Source organism: Nerophis lumbriciformis, linkage group LG14 (assembly GCF_033978685.3).
Source record: "Nerophis lumbriciformis linkage group LG14, RoL_Nlum_v2.1, whole genome shotgun sequence".
In the NCBI taxonomy this organism is placed as follows: Eukaryota; Metazoa; Chordata; class Actinopteri; order Syngnathiformes; family Syngnathidae; genus Nerophis; species Nerophis lumbriciformis.
The window spans coordinates 29,819,103-29,837,849 of NC_084561.2; the positions used below are offsets into that span (position 1 = coordinate 29,819,103).

General features: G+C 39.7%; 1 protein-coding gene across 13 annotated transcripts in view; it reads left to right on the forward strand.

Annotated features, from left to right (window-relative positions):
* Positions 1-18,747, forward strand: part of lrrc7 (leucine rich repeat containing 7) — a 355,766-nt gene that overhangs the window by 205,939 nt on the left and 131,080 nt on the right. The gene's annotated exons all lie outside the window — the stretch shown is intronic.

The following is an 18,747-nucleotide window of genomic DNA, read 5'->3' on the forward strand; positions in this document are numbered from 1 at the left end:
CTGAGCAAAACTCTTTATTGTCGGCCATAAACACATCACCAAAACATTAGTAAAAAAAATGATATCTAGCAAAAGTGGTCATTTTCTGCAGTACAAACCAGACCAAAAGCAACTTTGTTATATCAACAGCAGCCACTCGCTCTTTCTCACGTGTGCCAACACTTGCACATATGGCACTTAGCCAGTGATGCGTTTACAGCCACACAAAAAGTCAGACAACTCCAACACCACACATAAAGTGTAATTCCAGGTCGTTACTCTATGATTTACCAATCAAATGTGTGCTTATTCTAGTGTCATTTATTAGGAATCTTAATTTATAAATATTAATTATTAAATGCTGTTAGTATATTAAATAAATACTAATAAAAATATATTTTTTACAAACAGCAAGTTGCAGGAATGTACACATGATCCCCTGCTTACATCTCATTGTGCAACATGTGAATGTTTTAATGGGAACTAAATGAAAGGGGTACAAATTATTTCCAAAGCAGGACCTCCACCCAGACAAACAATACAAGTACACAGTTCATGAAAAACAATATTTGTTGTTATTGTCATTGTAAGTGGGCCTAAACACTTATATTAGAAATGGAAATGACTGCTGTCATTTGATTATAATAATAAGAGAATGTTGTCTGTGTATCTGTGTTGGCCCTGTGATGAGGGGGGCTTGTCCAGGGTGTACCCTGCCTTCCGCCCGAATGCAGCTGAGATAGGCTCCTGCCACCCCGAAAGAGACAAGCGGTAGAAAATGGATGGATGGATGGAGATTGAACTTGTTATTTAGTCAGGTTTGGGACAGGTGTGCTGCTGGTGTAGCCACAGTGTGCACGTCTAAAGTTGCTCACATGGGCTCCACTCATGCTCAGGGAGTTTTTGCGTTTGCTCACACACATGAACAATTAGAAGGAACATTGATTGACAGAGTGTGTACCTTCAGCGGTGAATGATGAGAAGAGGCAAAGTTAATTCTTAAATGGTGGAGGTGAAGTGGCATCAGAGTCTCTGTCTCTCTTTATTAGCTTCGTCGAAGCATGTTGCTTATGTAGCTTGTTTCAGCAGATTTGAATTGCTGTTTTGGGCAGTAGATGGCATCTTTGATCCAAAGCACAATTTACATTTAACTAAAATGTTCTTTTCTTTGTGCTGGACAAAAGAAAAGTAGTGAAAATATCTCCATGTTAGCAAACTCGACTTCTGGCTCCGCCATGATCAGACACGCCCCCCTCCTCTCCCCTCCCCACACACCCACACACCCACACAGAGCGCACGTCTCTCTTCTCTGGCTTGTGACACAAGAAGAATCAGAACGACAGCAGCGCTCCGATAAAACACACTTTATACTACATAAAAAGTAACGCAAAATAACGCAGTAACGCATCATGTAGTAACGGTAACTGAGTTACTGAATATAAAAAAATAACGCGTTAGATTACTAGTTACCGCCGAAACTAACGGCGTTACAGTAACGCGTTACTTTGTAACGCGTTAGTCCCAACACTGTTGACTCGTGATGAACCCAATATTCAGGCATCGAAAAAAATACTTTAATCATCGAATCAGCACTGCCGAAACTGGATGTTATGATGACCAAAAAAAAGACAAACGCGATTGTCTGGAGCGATGTGGGCGTACTTTAATACATCCGAGATATACCCGTGGATAGAGACCTACAAAATGTGTAATTAGGGTTGTACAGAATACTGCTACTAACAAAGCACTGCGGTACTAATGAATAAAAAACAGCCTCTGAAAAATACCGGTATTATTTTTTTTTTTTTTTAACGGACATTGCGGCGCGCCGCCGTCACGTTGTGACATTGCTGGAGTAGAGGCACATGTTCGGCAACACCCACGTAAAAAGTACTTACAAACCACGTTTCCATATGAGTTGGGAAATTGTGTTAGATGTAAATATAAACGGAATACAATTATTTGCAAATCTTTTTCAACCCATATTCAATTGAATGCACTACAAAGACAAGATTTTTGATGTTCAAACTCATAAACCTTATTTTATTTTTTTTGCAAATAATAATTAACTTAGAATTTCATGGCTGCAACACGTGCCAAAGTAGTTGGGAAAGGGCATGTTCACCACTGTGTTACATCATCTTTTTTTTTAACAATACTCAATAAATGATTGGGAACTGAGGAAACTAATTGTTGAAGCTTTGAAAGTGGAATTCTTTCCCATTCTTGTTTTATGTAGAGCTTCAGTCGTTCAACAGTCCGGGGTCTCCGCTGTCGTATTTTACGCTTCATAATACGCCACACATTTTCAATGGGAGACAGGTCTGGACTGCAGGCGGACCAGGAAAATACCCGCACTCTTTATTTTATGAAGCCACGCTGTTGTAACACGTGCTGAATGTGGCTTGGCATTGTCTTGCTGAAATAAGCAGGGGCGTCCATGAAAAAGACGGCGCTTAGATGGCAGCATATGTTGTTCCAACCTGTATGTACCTTTCAGCATTAATGGTGCCTTCACAGATGTGTAAGTTACCCATGCCTTGGGCACTAATGCATCCCCATACCATGACAGATGCTGGCTTTTGAACTTTGCGTCGATAACAGTCTGGATGGTTCGCTTCCCCTTTGGTCCGGATGACACGATGTCGAATATTTCCAAAAACAATTTGAAATGTGGACTCGTCAGACCACAGAACACTTTTCCACTTAGCGTGAGACCATGTTAGATGATCTCGGGCCCAGAGAAGCCGGCGGTGTTTCTGGATGTTGTTGATAAATGGCTTTCGCTTTGCATAGTAGAGCTTTAACTTGCACTTACAGATGTAGCGACAAACTGTATTTAGTGACAGTGGTTTTCTGAAGTGTTCCTGAGCCCATGTGGTGATATCCTTTAGAGATTGATGTCGGTTTTTGATACAGTGCCGTCTGAGGGATCGAAGGTCACGGTCATTCAATGTTGATTTCTGGCCATGCCGCTTATGTAGAGTGATTTCTCCAGATTCTCTGAACCTTTTGATGATATTATGAACCGTAGATGTTGAAATCCCTAAATTTCTTGCAATTGCACTTTGAGAAACGTTGTTCTTAAACTGTTTGACTATATGCACACGCAGTTGTGGACAAAGGGGTGTACCTCGCCCCATCCTTTCTTGTGAAAGCTGTTTTTATACCCAATCATGGCACCCACCTGTTCCCAATTAGCCTGCACACCTGTGGGATGTTCCAAATAAGTGTTTGATGAGCATTCCTCAACTTTATCAGTATTTATTGCCACCTTTCCCACCTTCTTTGTCACGTGTTGCTGGCATCAAATTCTAAAGTTAATGATTATTTGCAAAAAAAAAAAATGTTTATCAGTTTGAACATCAAATATGTTGTCTTTGTAGCATATTCAACTGAATATGGGTTGAAAAGGATTTGCAAATCATTGTATTCCGTTTATATTTACATCTAACACAATTTCCCAACTCATATGGAAACAGGGTTTGTACAAGCAGACACAGTGTGGCAGATTGGATTCATGTTGGCTTAAAAACATACAACAACGATAAATGCGAACACTGACGCGCAAGAGGTACTTTAAAACGTAGCTAGCTAGCGAGCGGCTAACATACATCCGCAGTCAGCAGTGTTTTAGCTACTTCTAAATCACAATAGATAGCAAAATAAGTCTAGAAGCCGCATTTTGTACCAACCGTAATCTTTTACTGCTAGACATAGAGAGACCGGAAAATAACACGATACAGTAATCGAGACGAGATGTAACGAACGCATGAATAATGATCTCAGCGTCGGTGGTGGATAAAATGGGACACATTTTAGCGATTTTATGGAGATGAAGGAAGGCTGTTTTAGTAACACTCTTAATGTGTGACTCAAATGATAAAGTTGGGTCGAAGATAATATTGAGATTCTTTACTGAGTCGCTTTATGTAATTGTTTTTTGTCAAATTTTAAGGTGGTATTATTAAATAGGTGCCAGTGTCTAGCAGGACCAATAATCAGCATTTCCGTTTTCTTAGCCTTAAGATGCAAAAAGTTGCTGGACATCCATTGTTCAAATTCATTAAGACACGCCTCCAGGTGACTACAATCTGGCGTGTTGGTCAGCTTTAGTGGCATGTAGAGTTGGGTGTCATCAGCATAACAGTGAAAACTAACACCATATTTGATGTCACCGAGCGGCAGCATGTAGAGGCTGAAGAGTGCATGGCAAAGAACCGAACCCTGTGGAATTGTGCACGTTACCTTAACATACTTCGAGGTCACAATGTTATGTGAGACACATTTCATCCTGTCAAGAAAACGCTAAGTCTGACATACCAATACATGTTTTGATTTGTTCTACGAGAATGTTATGATTGACGGGTTTGAAAGCAGCGCTAAGATCTAGAAGCACCAGCATGGATGACGCATCAGCATTCATAGTTAGCAATAGATCGTTAGTCATTTTTGTGAGGGCTGTCTCAGTAGAGTGATTTGCCCTGAAATCAGACTGAAAGGGTTCACAGAGATTGTTTTGCGCTAAGTGTTCATTTAGCTGTTTTTTTTCGAGGATTTTCGAGATAAAGGGAAGGTGGTTTACCGGTAGTTTACCTTGAGGTCAGGATCGAGGTTAGGTCTTTTGAGCTGAGGATGTATAGTCGCTTTTCTGAATGCTAGGGGAACAGTACCAGAGGAAAGTGATAAGTTAGTGATATTTAGCACTGATGGTCCTAAACATGTTGTTTGTTTTGTCCCATTTGCAAGTCACAGGAGTTCCTCTAATCTTATTTCTTCAAGAAAAGAGAGATTATTTTGGAAGGCAATATCTGTGTACATACATTACATTCGTATCTGGGTTAATGGAACTCAGTTGGAGCTGGGACGCGTTATCTTTAATCTCCTCTGTAATGCCTTCAATTTTCCTAGTAAAGAACTCGTATAGTTAAGAGTAGATGCCTCGTTAAGCAGGAAAAATTAATCTGATTTTAGCCATATTTTGCTGAGACCAATGATGTTAAGATTGTTGTCTCTAATGACCTCATTAACTAATAACGTTTTGGAATTGATATGATGGGGATCTTGAAACTATTTGCTTGGTGCTGCGATAGGTTGAACGTGTCATAATTTGCCACCTCAGTAGAATGCATGTTCACATCTGGCACAGTCACTACAGAAAAAATATTATGCGAATTATGTATTATTCGACGAGAAATGCTATGTGTGCAGGAATTTTCCAGCCTGGCGCTGTTTCGTTCTAGCTTAACTGACTTCTCACCCGGGCTAACAGACACTGTAATTTCCTGTGTCTGAACTTGCTCTAGTGTAGTAGTCTATAATTCTGGAAAGAGTGATAGCGCCTTCCCGGTTAGGGTGAAGGCCATCCCTCTTCGGCAAGCCCGGTTTGACACAGAAAGAGGGCCAATTATCAATAAACGATAGTCCCTGTTCTCTACAAAAACTAGACAGCCATTTATTGAGCGAGACTAATCTGCTATACCTCTCATCATTGCCTCGCACAGGCAGGGTAAACAATTGAAAACATAAACATTTAAAAACAATTGAAAATTAGAGCAAAACTATATAATATAAGAAACAAATAATTGCTAATACTAATTAATAATAACACAGATTTGCTTTAAATGTATGTATACATTTTTTTAGCTATTTTAAAGAAAATATGTGCATCAAAGCTGATTATGCATATTATATGAGTATGTCATATAACCATGTTCCTAGCCACGCCCCCATCACCACAGGTAAACAGGCAATCTGGGAGAAACCCTGATAATATTAATAATATAGCTCTTGCAATATGCATTTTCTTGTATCGGGATAGGCTCCATCACGCCCGCGAACCCGAGAGGGACAAGCGGTAGACAATGGATTGATGGATGGTTCATTCCAAACGCACGGTCACAACACTGCAGCATCACTCAGAGTACCCCGTCAGTGTGCTAAAAATAAGTTCTGTTATTTAGATTACATTTTAATATAGCTTAGAAAAGGTGGTACATATAATAGTTGTGTGCTGCATGTCAACATGATGAAAGTCTACAGGTTGGACTATGAGTTTAAACAGGGTGGCCTACACCACTTTTGCACTTGTTATCAATAGAACACACAGTCTTAGTAGATCACCCGCCCACTCATTGTACTTACAATTTTACATTTGTTGGGGATCTTTGCAGATCAGGCCCTCAGTGCACTGCAAATGTTTGTAATTGGCAGTGATGGGCAGTAACAAGCTATGTAGCTTAACTACATTTTCCAATAGCTTTGTAGTAGCCAAGCTACTTTTTGCACTAGTAGCTTTTTCTGTAGCTTAGCTACTTTTAGACCCATGTAGCGAGGTAGCTTATATCAAAGCTACAAGCTACAAAGAGAGAAAATGGACTGTGAATACAGGCCTAAAAAAAGGAGAAAATACAATGACCTGGATGAATGAGAACATCCATACATACAGAGACTATCCATGATGATTGGTTGGTGTTCGTATGGTGAGTCACAATTGGTTAAGGTTAGGGCGAAATATTACGGACTGGCCAACCAGAGGCAATATAAGGCGGGTCATCGAAACTATTAAGCAAAGTCATAACAGACACGCACTCGTGTCACATGACAATGAGGAAGTCGGAGATAGAGGGATGCTTCAAGTTGACGACTCAAAAAAACAACAACTTGAAAATGGCAGAGGAATTCTCTCCCGCAGACTAGATTTTTCCTTTAGTGATGAAGATGACGTGCAGGAAACCCACAAAAATGCCTGTCCTTGACTATATTTAGAGAAATAAATACGTTTAGAGAAAATAATGGCCAAAACATTAGTTTTTAGTTGCTTACTCTGTAAACCAAAATCATAACTGCTCTCTTCATCTAAGACGTCCAACACAAGTTTAGGAACACACATTAAGGCCCTTACACTAACCGGATAAGGTTATCCAGGGTAAATCACACCCAACCTTATCCCTGTCCACACACAACAATGCCACCGTTTAAGATCCCCGCCCCCCTCCGTCCGCCGGCGCAACGCGACCTAGTACGCATGCGCGGAAAATGCGCACGTCATAGCCATCTCCAGTGTTGCTTTGTGTGCAAGTTCTTAAATTTAGCTTATCTGAACAATATCCAGTGTTGTGGTATTTCAATAAACTGGAATCCAGTGCGCTGTGGGGCCCTATTGTAGTGAATCACACCTGAGACATCATAAATTAATCAGATCTTTATGAGACACGTAAACAATGTGATAAAGAACATTTAACATTAATCAATCTAGGGATCTATATCTGTTCAGGACACTCCTCACTCTTTTGCCTTCACCTTCATTGTCCATTCGTTTTTGGTGACTTTATATACTCTGGACCTAGACGTTGAGTCGGCGACATAAATGGCTGACAATAACTGATACAGTCTGCTTTGCCAGTCCAAATGCATTTGCCGTTTTCCTTGACGACCAGGTAATACAAAGCACGCGCTATCTTTTTTATCACATCCACGGGAGCTCGCAATCTCGTTGACTCTCCTTCGACAAATGGACAAAGTTTTTCGCTAAGTAGCATCACAGCTGACCCGGGCGGACATTGGAAAGTTCTCTTGCCGTCTGAAAAGTGTTGTACCCCAATTAGCTGCAATCGCTTTCTCTTGAGGTATTCATGTGTGATTTCCACAAGCATCTGTACATGTAGAAGAAGGAGAAACACGGCATGTCTGGATGACTCGCCTTCATATTCCCAGTAGTTAGCTCCGAGCTACGAAACCGCTGTATTATGAAGCTGGCTTTGGCGTGTTCTTTCTGACATCACTTCCTGTGTGGGTGAGGTCTTTCTGGCGTCACTTTCTCTTCGAACTCACTATGTAAACAATTAATGAGTCCATACAAAGAAAGCTAAGTGCCGGAGATTCAAGAATTACACGGCTGACTTACCCGTGTAAAAATGTGTCCAAGGAGGGGGACCTTAAACGCTGGTTTAGAATGGCTGAAACGGGGCTTAGGCTAAATAATTATTCGTTTAAGGCAGGGGTGGGCAATTCATTTTTACCGGGGGCCGCATGAGCAACCCGAGCACTGCTGGAGGGCCACACCGACAATATTTCAATTCAATTTTGCTCAAATTATTTTTTATATACCGTAAGATAAATAATAATAATAATAATAATTTCATATAACCTAACTTAATTTTATACAAAAGCAGATTGCTTTTGATGGTTTTATTTTTAACACTGTCTTACACAACACTTCCTGATGTATAATACAATGCAAAAATTTCAATTTCTGTCACTTTATCCTTTACCTATGTGAACAAGTAATTACCTGTGGTTGTCCCTATAATTGACTCCATGGCTGCCAGCTCCTCCGTGATTTGAAAGTCTGCAGTTATCCCACGTAAGAAGATGAGCAGCTGGGCGGTGTCACGTACATCGCAGCTCTCATCCAAAGCCAGCGAAAAACAGTCAAAGTCGGCCGTTCTGTTCTTCAGCTGAAGCTCCAGGTTTCCAGCGATGGTCTCAACCCGCCTCGTTACAGTGCGTCGGGAGAGTGACACGTTCTCAAATGCGCCCCTCTTCTCCGGGCATATCAGCGCAACAGAGTCCAATAATGCACTCCTTAATAAACTCTCCGTCAAAAAAGGCCTTACTTTTTCTGGCGATTTTGTGAGATATGACGAAACTTGTCCTGACACCTGCATCTATGGGGGTGTGAAATTTGGCAAAAAGTCCTTGTTGGGTTTGCAGTTTTACCATTAACGCATCAGCCTCCCTTGCGCGCGCTTCATCAGACAGATTCCGGTATTTTTCCTTGTGCTTCGTCGTGTAGTGGCGATTCAAATTATATTCTTTAAACACAGCAACCTGTGTACCACAGATTAAGCACACGGCTTTACCTATAATTTCTGTAAAGAAATACTTGGCAGTCCATGTCTTGTTGAAAACACGGCATTCGTCATCAACTTTTCTCTTTTTACTGTCTCGGGGGTAACCGTGCATCACTTGTCGCTGTGCACCTTTACTCACAGGTTACACACGGACATACGCCCATAAATAACACTTTTCAAAATGAAAGCAGCACAGTTGTATTGCACGCACGACATAGATGTTTTTTTTTAATTTATTTTGTAATTTGTGATTGCCGCTGCTCACATTCACTCACAATCGCGCACGAGCATAGTCCACACGGAAGTAATACAAATAACGCTTTTCAAAACAAAAGCAGCACCGTTGTATTGCACACTCGACATAGATACTTTTTAAAATGTAATTTGTAATTTATGATTGGCCTCATGTGGGCCGTAGAATGCCCAGGTCTGGTTTAAGGGGTTAAACGACTTAGTTTAGATATGGCCTAAAGAGAGTTCATGAAAAGTTTTACTGCACATAATCATTACCAACTGTTCCCAAACAACAGACAAGATATAGATAGATGCTGTTTTTTTTACTGTAGGTAGAGAAAATGCATAACTTTATAAAGGTGGCCCAAAGAAAATGGAAACTAAATAAATACATAAAATGGGGTGCAGGGACCCCTAAAGGTAGTTCTAGGGTGTCCCCAGCCAAATGACAGATAGTTAATATTAATGGACCCTTATTAGGTCCATTTGTACACACCCAGTTACATTACGTTGATATTATACATGCTGGTCCATAGATATAAATGCTGTAAAACGTAACTTTGATGTAGCAAGCTACTTTTGCCGTGTAGCTTCCTAGAATTCTCCGGGGATGGCGTCCCCTGTAGCTTAGCTACATTTAATCGAGAGTAACTTTTAGCTAAGCTTACTACATGTTCCAAGTAACTTGCTCATCACTGGTAATTGGGGTATTTGGATCACAGCATGACAAAGACATGGCTTCTGAACTTGTCAAAACATTTTTATTTTTGTCCTGTCAAATATTTCATTAAGAGAAATGAGCATACTGAAGAGGTATGTTTGTTAGTTTGCTATTGCTACCCACAGCTAACTTGTTTTTATGGGATATAATTGGTGAGATGAAAAAGCCCCAGCGCCAAAGAGATGGAAGAAGCAGGAAGAGGGCATCAACTGAGAGTCATTAACATATGTATCATCAGCTCTAAATAAAATATTACCGCTATCATTTTCTATTCCTCGCGGTTACGAATTACATGCATGGTTTTAATTTAAACACACTGCTTCTATTTGGACCCGTTAATGCTGCATGCTGCTACTATGAAATCATTTAAATGACATAATCAGGACTATTCATTGATAATTAATTTAGCAACATTTTAATTAACAGCTTTTTATACAGTATGCTACTTTCAACAAGTGTTCTAATTACATTTCGGCCAAGCTGCAATTATATGAAAATGACCACCACGAATGTCTGTCTTTGTTAGCTGTTACTTGACACATGTTTAGTTGCTTCAACCTTGTCCGCCACACTTCTACCATTGTCAACAAAAAGCAATAGACCTGTGTGATGATACACATGTCGTTTATCGACAGTGCAAAGCGGCTTCTAAGGTACTAATCACCACCATGGCGGAAAATAAACTAAGTTTCCTCCAAGTTTCATTATCACTGGAGGAAATACACTCACACACCAGATGACTAAAGACGCTAACCCAGTGGTTCTTAACCTTGTTGGAGGTACCGAACCCCACCAGTTTCATATGCACATTCACCGAACCTTTCTTCAGTAAAAAATAAAATGTTTTTTTTTTTTTCAAATTTAAGACAAAGTTATGTTTTTTTTACTGGTGCACAAAATGAACCGTGCATGAACATCACCTTGTTCAAAGAACAAAACCAACACAGTGCATGAACTCACAACAAATTACACACCTGCAAATCAGTATGACTTCTGCTGTTGCCGTATCCATAATACGCCGATAGGGAGAAGTTTTTATTTACACGATGAGTCGGGTGTGTCTTGACCTCAGCGGCGGAGGCTCCGCCGAACCCCTGAGGCCGACCCCCCCGAACCCCTAGGGTTCAATCGAACCCAGGTTAAGAACCACTGCGCTAACCGCTAAAGCATCAATGAAAAGTAGGGGTGTTCGATACCTAGAGTAGTATCAGTTCATAAACAATACGAGAGTGATTAGATTAATATTTTTCTTTTTAGTGTTCTTATCATAACAACATATTTAAAATAAAATAAAATAATACATATTCTCATTTTTGTTATTATTTACAAACTTATGGAGTAAGTCTTTGGATACAGGAAGGCTTTAAGGGCAAAACCCAAATTATTTAAATGGAAGCTGGTAGTAGTTTTTGCTTTTGTTTAGTTATTGAACACTAACCATTTTGTTTTAGTTAAAAAATGGTATGTTGCATTCAATACCACATATTTACTACATCATCTGATATATAACAATACTCGCAGATACTAAATTTAATAAGATAAGTTTTATACAATTGTGTTATGGTGTTTACTTGCTGTTCTACAATCTATTGTCAAAGTATCAGATCGGGACTTGAAATTGTATCAGTACATATACATTCACTGTACAAACATGCATATACACATACTGTACATATACATTCACTGTACAAACATACATATACACATATTGTACATGTACATTCACTGTACAAACATACATATACACATACTGTACAAGTACAAGTACATATACATACATACACTCATGTATATAATCACGTTTCATCTAACATATATTAACGTTGTTGCCCAAGGGGAAACTGGGTAACACATGGCACACTGACAAAGCGTAACCTATTTTACTATAACAATCTACAAGGTTAATACAGTTCGCTCCTCCTTCTTCCCCTCCATTTATCTGCTTTCTTTTGTATTTCAAGTTATCATTACATATATGTATTGTAGCATTTGAAACAATTGTATTTTTTTTTTTTTTCTGTTTTTGTTTTTTTTCAACAACTGTATTGTTGATAATAGAGGTAATTGTTATTATTCATTATCAATAGTGCTATTTCTATTGGTACTTGTATTGCTCCATTAGTAGTATAATAATGGTCATTGTCATTTCTGTATTATTAATATTTATTTCACTAACTGCTTCTTTGCTATCATTTTTACCATCATATTTGTACATATCCTATTTGCTGATGTTGTTCTGTTGTTGTTGTTATTGTTGTGTTTGCTGTTGTTGTTGTTTCTCTCTCTTATCCCCCTCTTGTCCCTGCAATTTCCCCCTCTGTCTTCCTTTTTTTCTCTTTCTATCCCCTCCTGCTCCGGCCCGGCTGCACCAAATGATAATATAAATCCATTTAATAAAGTCAAATACAAACAAGGCAACAAGAGAAGTATCCCACACTTCTCTTTTGTAAAGTAAATCTGTACAGCCGATATGGGCATCTACATCAACAATATGATTTCCCTGAGTAGCTGGACAGGACAAAAAAAAAGAGGCTAAAAATGTTGATTGACGCATCCCTATCGTAAACATGCATTTTGTTTTCCGGTTAGCTCCACTTTAACAACAAAAATGCTTGCACTACCTCGAGACAGACAAAAGTCTTCCTGTTGAGTTTTGAGGAATGTAATTGTATTTGGCAATGAAAGCATAATTTTATGTAGACCTCCATCGAATTTTGGAAACATAACAAACATTGCATATACATTCAACCTCTTTGGGTATGGTGTGCCGCCAGCACACCATTTAGCCACAAAATAATTTTTTAAACAGCTAAAATATATAAAAAACAAACTAAAAAATTAAATTGTCAGCAGGAAGGCGTCTGAGCTATGGGTGGAGCTTGTTCTGTGCTTCTCTGTGATTGGTCAGGTTGTGTTTTTTGCTCAGTGGCCTTGTGGTAAGAGTGTCCGCCCTGAGATCGGTAAGTCGTGAGTTCAAACCCCGGCCGAGTCATACCAAATACTATAAAAATATGACCTATTACCTCTCAGCTTGGCACTCAGCATCAAGGGTTGGAAATGGGGGTTAAATCACTAAAATGATTCCCGAGCGCGGCCCCTGCTGCTGCTCACTACTCCCCTCACCTCCCAGGGGGTGGAACAAGGGGATGGGTCAAATGCAGAGAGTAACTTCACCACACCTAGTGTTCGTGTGACTATCAGTGGTACTTTAACTTTAACTTTTTAGTGGCAAAGTATGAGTTGTTCCATCCATCCATTTTCTACCGCTTGTCCCTGTTGGTTTTTTTTAATGCAGAAAATATAGCTTTAAATGTCATGGTTACAGTACGGATAGCTGCGGTAGTTGGGACCACCAGATGCAGAGACAGTAGACGACTTGCAGGTGAGAAAAGTATTTAATAACAATAGTGCAGCATTGAAGTGCACAGGAAGCACTACAATTAAACAAATCATAACGATCCAGCCCTGTCTGCAGGGCTATATAAAGACGCTTGATTGGCAACCGGGAACAGGTGTGCCCAGATTGCTAAACGGAGACAGGTGAGGGAGACAGCGCTCAATAAGAGTAAACAAAAGTAAACTCTGGAAAATACAAACTAGGGTCAGGCCTGACGTAACAGGTCCTAACAATAATGGTTGTAGAAGTGGTTAGTGCTGCAAATTTAATGGCTGAAAAAGACAGACCGAAATCCCTTCTGCAGGTATTGTGAAGTTGTCAGATATATTTGAGTTTATGTAAAGCATCGACAAATGTGGAGCGATCGCCCACTGAGAGCAGCATGTTCTGTTTTATGATAGAGAGAATGAGTAAAAATACACCCATGTCCTGGGAGACCGTTGCTATGGCAGCCGTTACTATGGAGATAGCAGGGCTGCACGTGAAGTGATGGCTGTCATGGGACCCTTAGGGTTTCACGCTCGTGCTACTAGAGATAGCAAACATGCACGTTCAACTACAGAACAGCTCCGGGAAACTACTTGAGGTGAAATACAGGAGCGTGGTTACGCGATGCTTGTGTGTTTTACACGGTTGACAGTGCGTGTGCGACATGTGTGGGCGGGTGTGTGTTTGCATGTGCTCTCCGTTCTCGCTAAATGTCTCTTTGATTTTGGATGATTCAATCCCGTCGAAATGAATGTGAAGACGTGTGTGCACATCCACATGTAGCTCTTGTTTCTGCAGTGTCAGTCTGCTCTGTCATCCTGTTGCCATAGCAGCAGCAAAAGGCAACACAGCCAACCACGCTCACTTCCCAATTCCCCCTATTGGTGCTGACTTGTTTGCCTGCTTAGACTTTTTCATTGCTATGCTTCGGCTCTGTGGGATTGTGTGCACGAATCCTTACAGTGATCATTCTGACTGGGTCAACCATTGCTGTTCTAACACTCTTTTTCTTGCGCCTAAAACTCACAATACATTCAAATCAAGGATAGAATAGTGTTAAATTGCTGTTGACGTTCAAACACTGTATAATCAAGAAGAAAAGGTTGATGTTTGTATGTGCCCTGTAACCCTCCTGACTTTGCGTTTTACCTTGCCGAAATGCATTTCTCTGCATGTATTTATGTCTATTAACAGGCCCTTCCCTTTTCCGTTCAGACCCAATATTTGTCATTGTCCCTGACATTGTCGTTCTGACTGAATTCTAATAGCACAGGTTGCTCCTTTTTACTTGAGAAAAATAAATTTTTCGTCACATCAGTACAATATATGTGAATCCATTGTAATCAAGAAGCTGGAGAATTAGTAGCTAATACAGAATATGTTGACATATTCCATAACCCTTCATAGGGGTTTGTATTTATAATTATCACAACAGGAATGAAAGCACTTGATTTAGCTTGTGATCACCATCACATTTCTTAAAACTATAAAAACTTGTAGAGAGTGCAGACCTCCGCTAGGCCTTATCTCCCAATAGTAAAGTATCTTAGAAAAATCCTGAATCCAGACAGTGATCCGGATCACCCCCAAAATCTAATCACTTGTTCCTTAATAAATTTCAGACATTTCCAAAATATTTTATCAAAATCCGCTGATAACTTTTGTAGTTATTAGTAGCGGAATGAAATGAAGAAAGAACTAAAGAAACTGAGTCTTCTACTCTTTGTCTCTGTGGCTGGAGGCAGGATCGCTAGCATACTTATACACAGAGAAGTTGTGCCTTATAATATATATGGGGACGGCGTGGCGAAGTTGGTAGAGTGGCCATGCCAGCAATCGGAGGGTTGCTGGTTACTGGGGTTCAATCCCCACCTTCTACGTCCGTTGTGTCCTTGGGCAAGACACTTCACCCTTGCTCCTGATGGGTGCTGGTTAGCGCCTTGCATGGCAGCTCCCGCCATCAGTGTGTGTGAATGGGTGAATGTGGAAATACTGTCAAAGCGCTTTGAGTACCTTGAAGGTAGAAAAGCGCTATACAAGTATAGCCCATTTATCATGTATATATATATATATATATATATATATATACATATATATATATATATATATATATATATATATTGTAACAACTTAGTCATGAGAAAACCACTTTATAGAAAAGAAACAAAGATCTAGGCCAGGGGTGCTCATTACGTCGATCGCGAGCTACCGGTCGATCACCAGCCAGGCATTAAAAAAATAGTCCTAAAATGAGCGATCATAAATCTTCACTATGACGTCACTTTCGTCACTTGATTGACATTCACGGCACCCGAGGGTCTTCTGAGATGACGCTGGCTGCTGCCAGCTCATTAAAATTACCGACTGGAAGGCGAGAAACACTTTATTTCAACAGACTCTGGCGCCATACCTGTCGTCAAAACTCCAAAGACCGACTGCACAGTTGCACAGTTGCGCTAACAAAACGAGTCTCAGAAAGCTGGCGTGCACAAGCTAGCAAGCTACGGAGTTTGCCGACAATGTATTTCTTGTAAAGTGTATACAAAGGAGTACGGAAGCTGGACAAATAAGATGCCAAAAACCAACCACTTTCATGTGGTATTGGACAGAAAGGAGGACTTTTTTCTCCTCCATTCGAAAATGCGGACGTTTTTAGCACCACTGTCTGATTCCAATCAATGCAAGTCATCAGAATCAGGTAATACACCAATTTATATTCTTGTCTTCATGAAAGAAAGGAATATATATGTGTTAAAAATGCCTGTATTATCTTTAAACACTTTTAACTTATTAACAATATTAACTATATGTGTTAAACATGCCTGTATTATCTTTAAACACCTTAACTTGTTAACAATATTAACTATATGTGTTAAACATGCTTGCATTATCTTTAAACACCTTTAACTTATTAACAATATTAACTATATGTGTTAAACATGCTTGTATTATCATTAAACACCTTTAACTTGTTAACAATATTAACTATATGTATTAAACATTCTTGTATTATCATTAAACACCTTTAATTTATTAACAATATTAACTATGTGTTAAACATGATTGCATTATCATTAAACACCTTTAATTTATTAACAATATTAACTATATGTGTTGAACATGCTTGCATTATCATTAAACAGCTTTAACTTATTAACAAAAACATATATTTCATAAATAAGTAAATATAAATTATATATATGAATGAGGTAGATCCCCACGACTTGATCAATTGAAAAGTAGCTCGCCTGCAGAAAAACTGTGAGCACCCCTGATCTAGGCTAAAGAAAAACAATGTTGACTATTTAAGTGGATGCTTAGTCAGAATGGGGAAAGTTTCTTAATTAAAATTAAGAGAGACACAAGAAAACACTTAACCATTATATAAAAAGAGAGATGAAAATTTGAGCACAATGGAAAAACAAGAGAGTAAAACATTTAAAAAATCCATCCATCCATCCATTTTCTACCGCTTATTCCCTTCGGGGTCGCGGGGGGGCGCTGGAGCCTATCTCAGCTACAATCGGGCGGAAGGCGGGGTACACCCTGGACAAGTTGCTACCTCATCACAGGGCCAACACAGATAGACAGACAACATTCACACTCACATTCACACACTAGGGCCAATTTAATGGTGCCAATCAACCTCTCCCCAGGTGCATGTCTTTGGAGGTGGGAGGAAGCCGGAGTACCCGGAGGGAACCCACACAGTCACGAGGAGAACATGCAAACTCCACACAGAAAGATCCCGAGGCCGGGATTGAACTCACGACTACTCAGGACCTTCGTATAGTGAGGCAGACGCACTAACCCTTCTCCCACCGTGCTGCCCTAAAAAAAAACAAAAAAACATCCAATGCATAAAATAATGAACATTATGATCACACATTATGATCACAGATTCGGTTCTTAGGCCATTGTTTCAGAGCAGTTTTAAATGTGTTAAAAGTAGTTCATTCTCTATTAGGAATTAAGCAGGAGAGTTGTACCAAATGTCTGTACACTTAACTGATAATACCCGTTGACTAAATTTTGTGCATCGGTAAGGTACAGTGTACAACTTAAGAGCTCAATTGGTTCTAGGACCGAGTTCGTAACCCAAAACACTAATTAAAATCAATTTAATCTATACTTGCCCCCTCCCAAACACTATAAGTTCAACAGGTAGTTTGCCTTTTAAAAAGAAAAACTAACTTTTAGATAATAAATGTTGTTTAAAAATACATACAATAAGATATACTGCAAACAAGTACAGGTTTTATTAAAAACATTAATTAATATTGTACAGCAATTACAGTACCTTGGGCACCGGAATAATGTGCGGTCTTCTTCGGGCTGCTTCTTTGTCCAGTGTTGTCAAAACCGCTTAATTTAAGCGACTTTAGGCTTGTTTTTCATATAGATGATTACTTGTTTCTCTCATGAGATGTGGCAACACTGTCTTTGTTGTGTAACAATAGAAAGTAGGATTGTTTATGTTGCACACAGACCTATTTGGGTGACGGACCTGAGAGGTCAGAGTTGACAGCAACAAAGGATTGCATAAGACCCAGTGAGCAAAGAAAAAACTGAAACATGTTGGGCAGACCATTCGGCAGCTTCTCTTTATTGTCATGGGTTGTTTGGCGCGGAAGGTGAATTCTGCTTTGCAGTGGTGCAGAATGACAGCGTTGCGGTTACGCCTGTTCAAGCAAAGGTCCTCGCAGGTTATTTTGTCTAGAGGCTTGTCTAAATAAGGCGATGGGACTAGAATTGAAGATTAACTATTTTTTCTACAAATGGAGTGACAATACCAGCAGTGGAGAGAAGACCGTGTTCTATAAAGTCTGGCGCATTCTCTCCCGATTGTATATTTGCTCACATGTTTTTGTCCCTCTCGCTGCTCCTCCTTGGTGTAGTTGTTTTGGCATTATCCAATAAAACCGAAAGTTAACCAAAGTGTTTGTTTTGGACACACATATTCATACACTCCCGCTTTGTCTTGTTCTTGGCACCTCTTCTCAGCATCGAAACCCAATAAGATATTATATGCCTGATCTATTAAAGGTTTGCATTTACTAAAACATGTACACACTTGATAGCACACACAACACTGATCTATTCAACTTGTGCGCAGAGGATTGCGTCTATTACCGTAAGTGAGCAGAATTAGGAGCGCAATCCATTCAGCATATCTGTCTTCATGTATATGCATAATATATGCTGATCATCAGAACACCCACAATACTGGGAGGAATAAATGCAAATATAATATAGAGAACGGGCAAGGTGATCCATCAACACTAATCACAGTTTTGTGAGCACTATTTTGCATTTTATTTAACACATCTGAAAAATATGCGCAAACTGACAGTCACACACACAGCTGAGAGAAAGGAGATGCTCATGCTGCAAAAACAGACGGTGGATAGAGAATCTTTCACCTTACCCTTGTGTGTCAACATATTTACACTGTCAGAACAAGAATATTTGACATAGCGTCTATTCAGCAACATCCTTTTATAATTCTATGCCTGCATGCTGGTAAGGGGCTGATTAAAACAAAATCAATGGATGCCTTTTCGTGCCTGTTG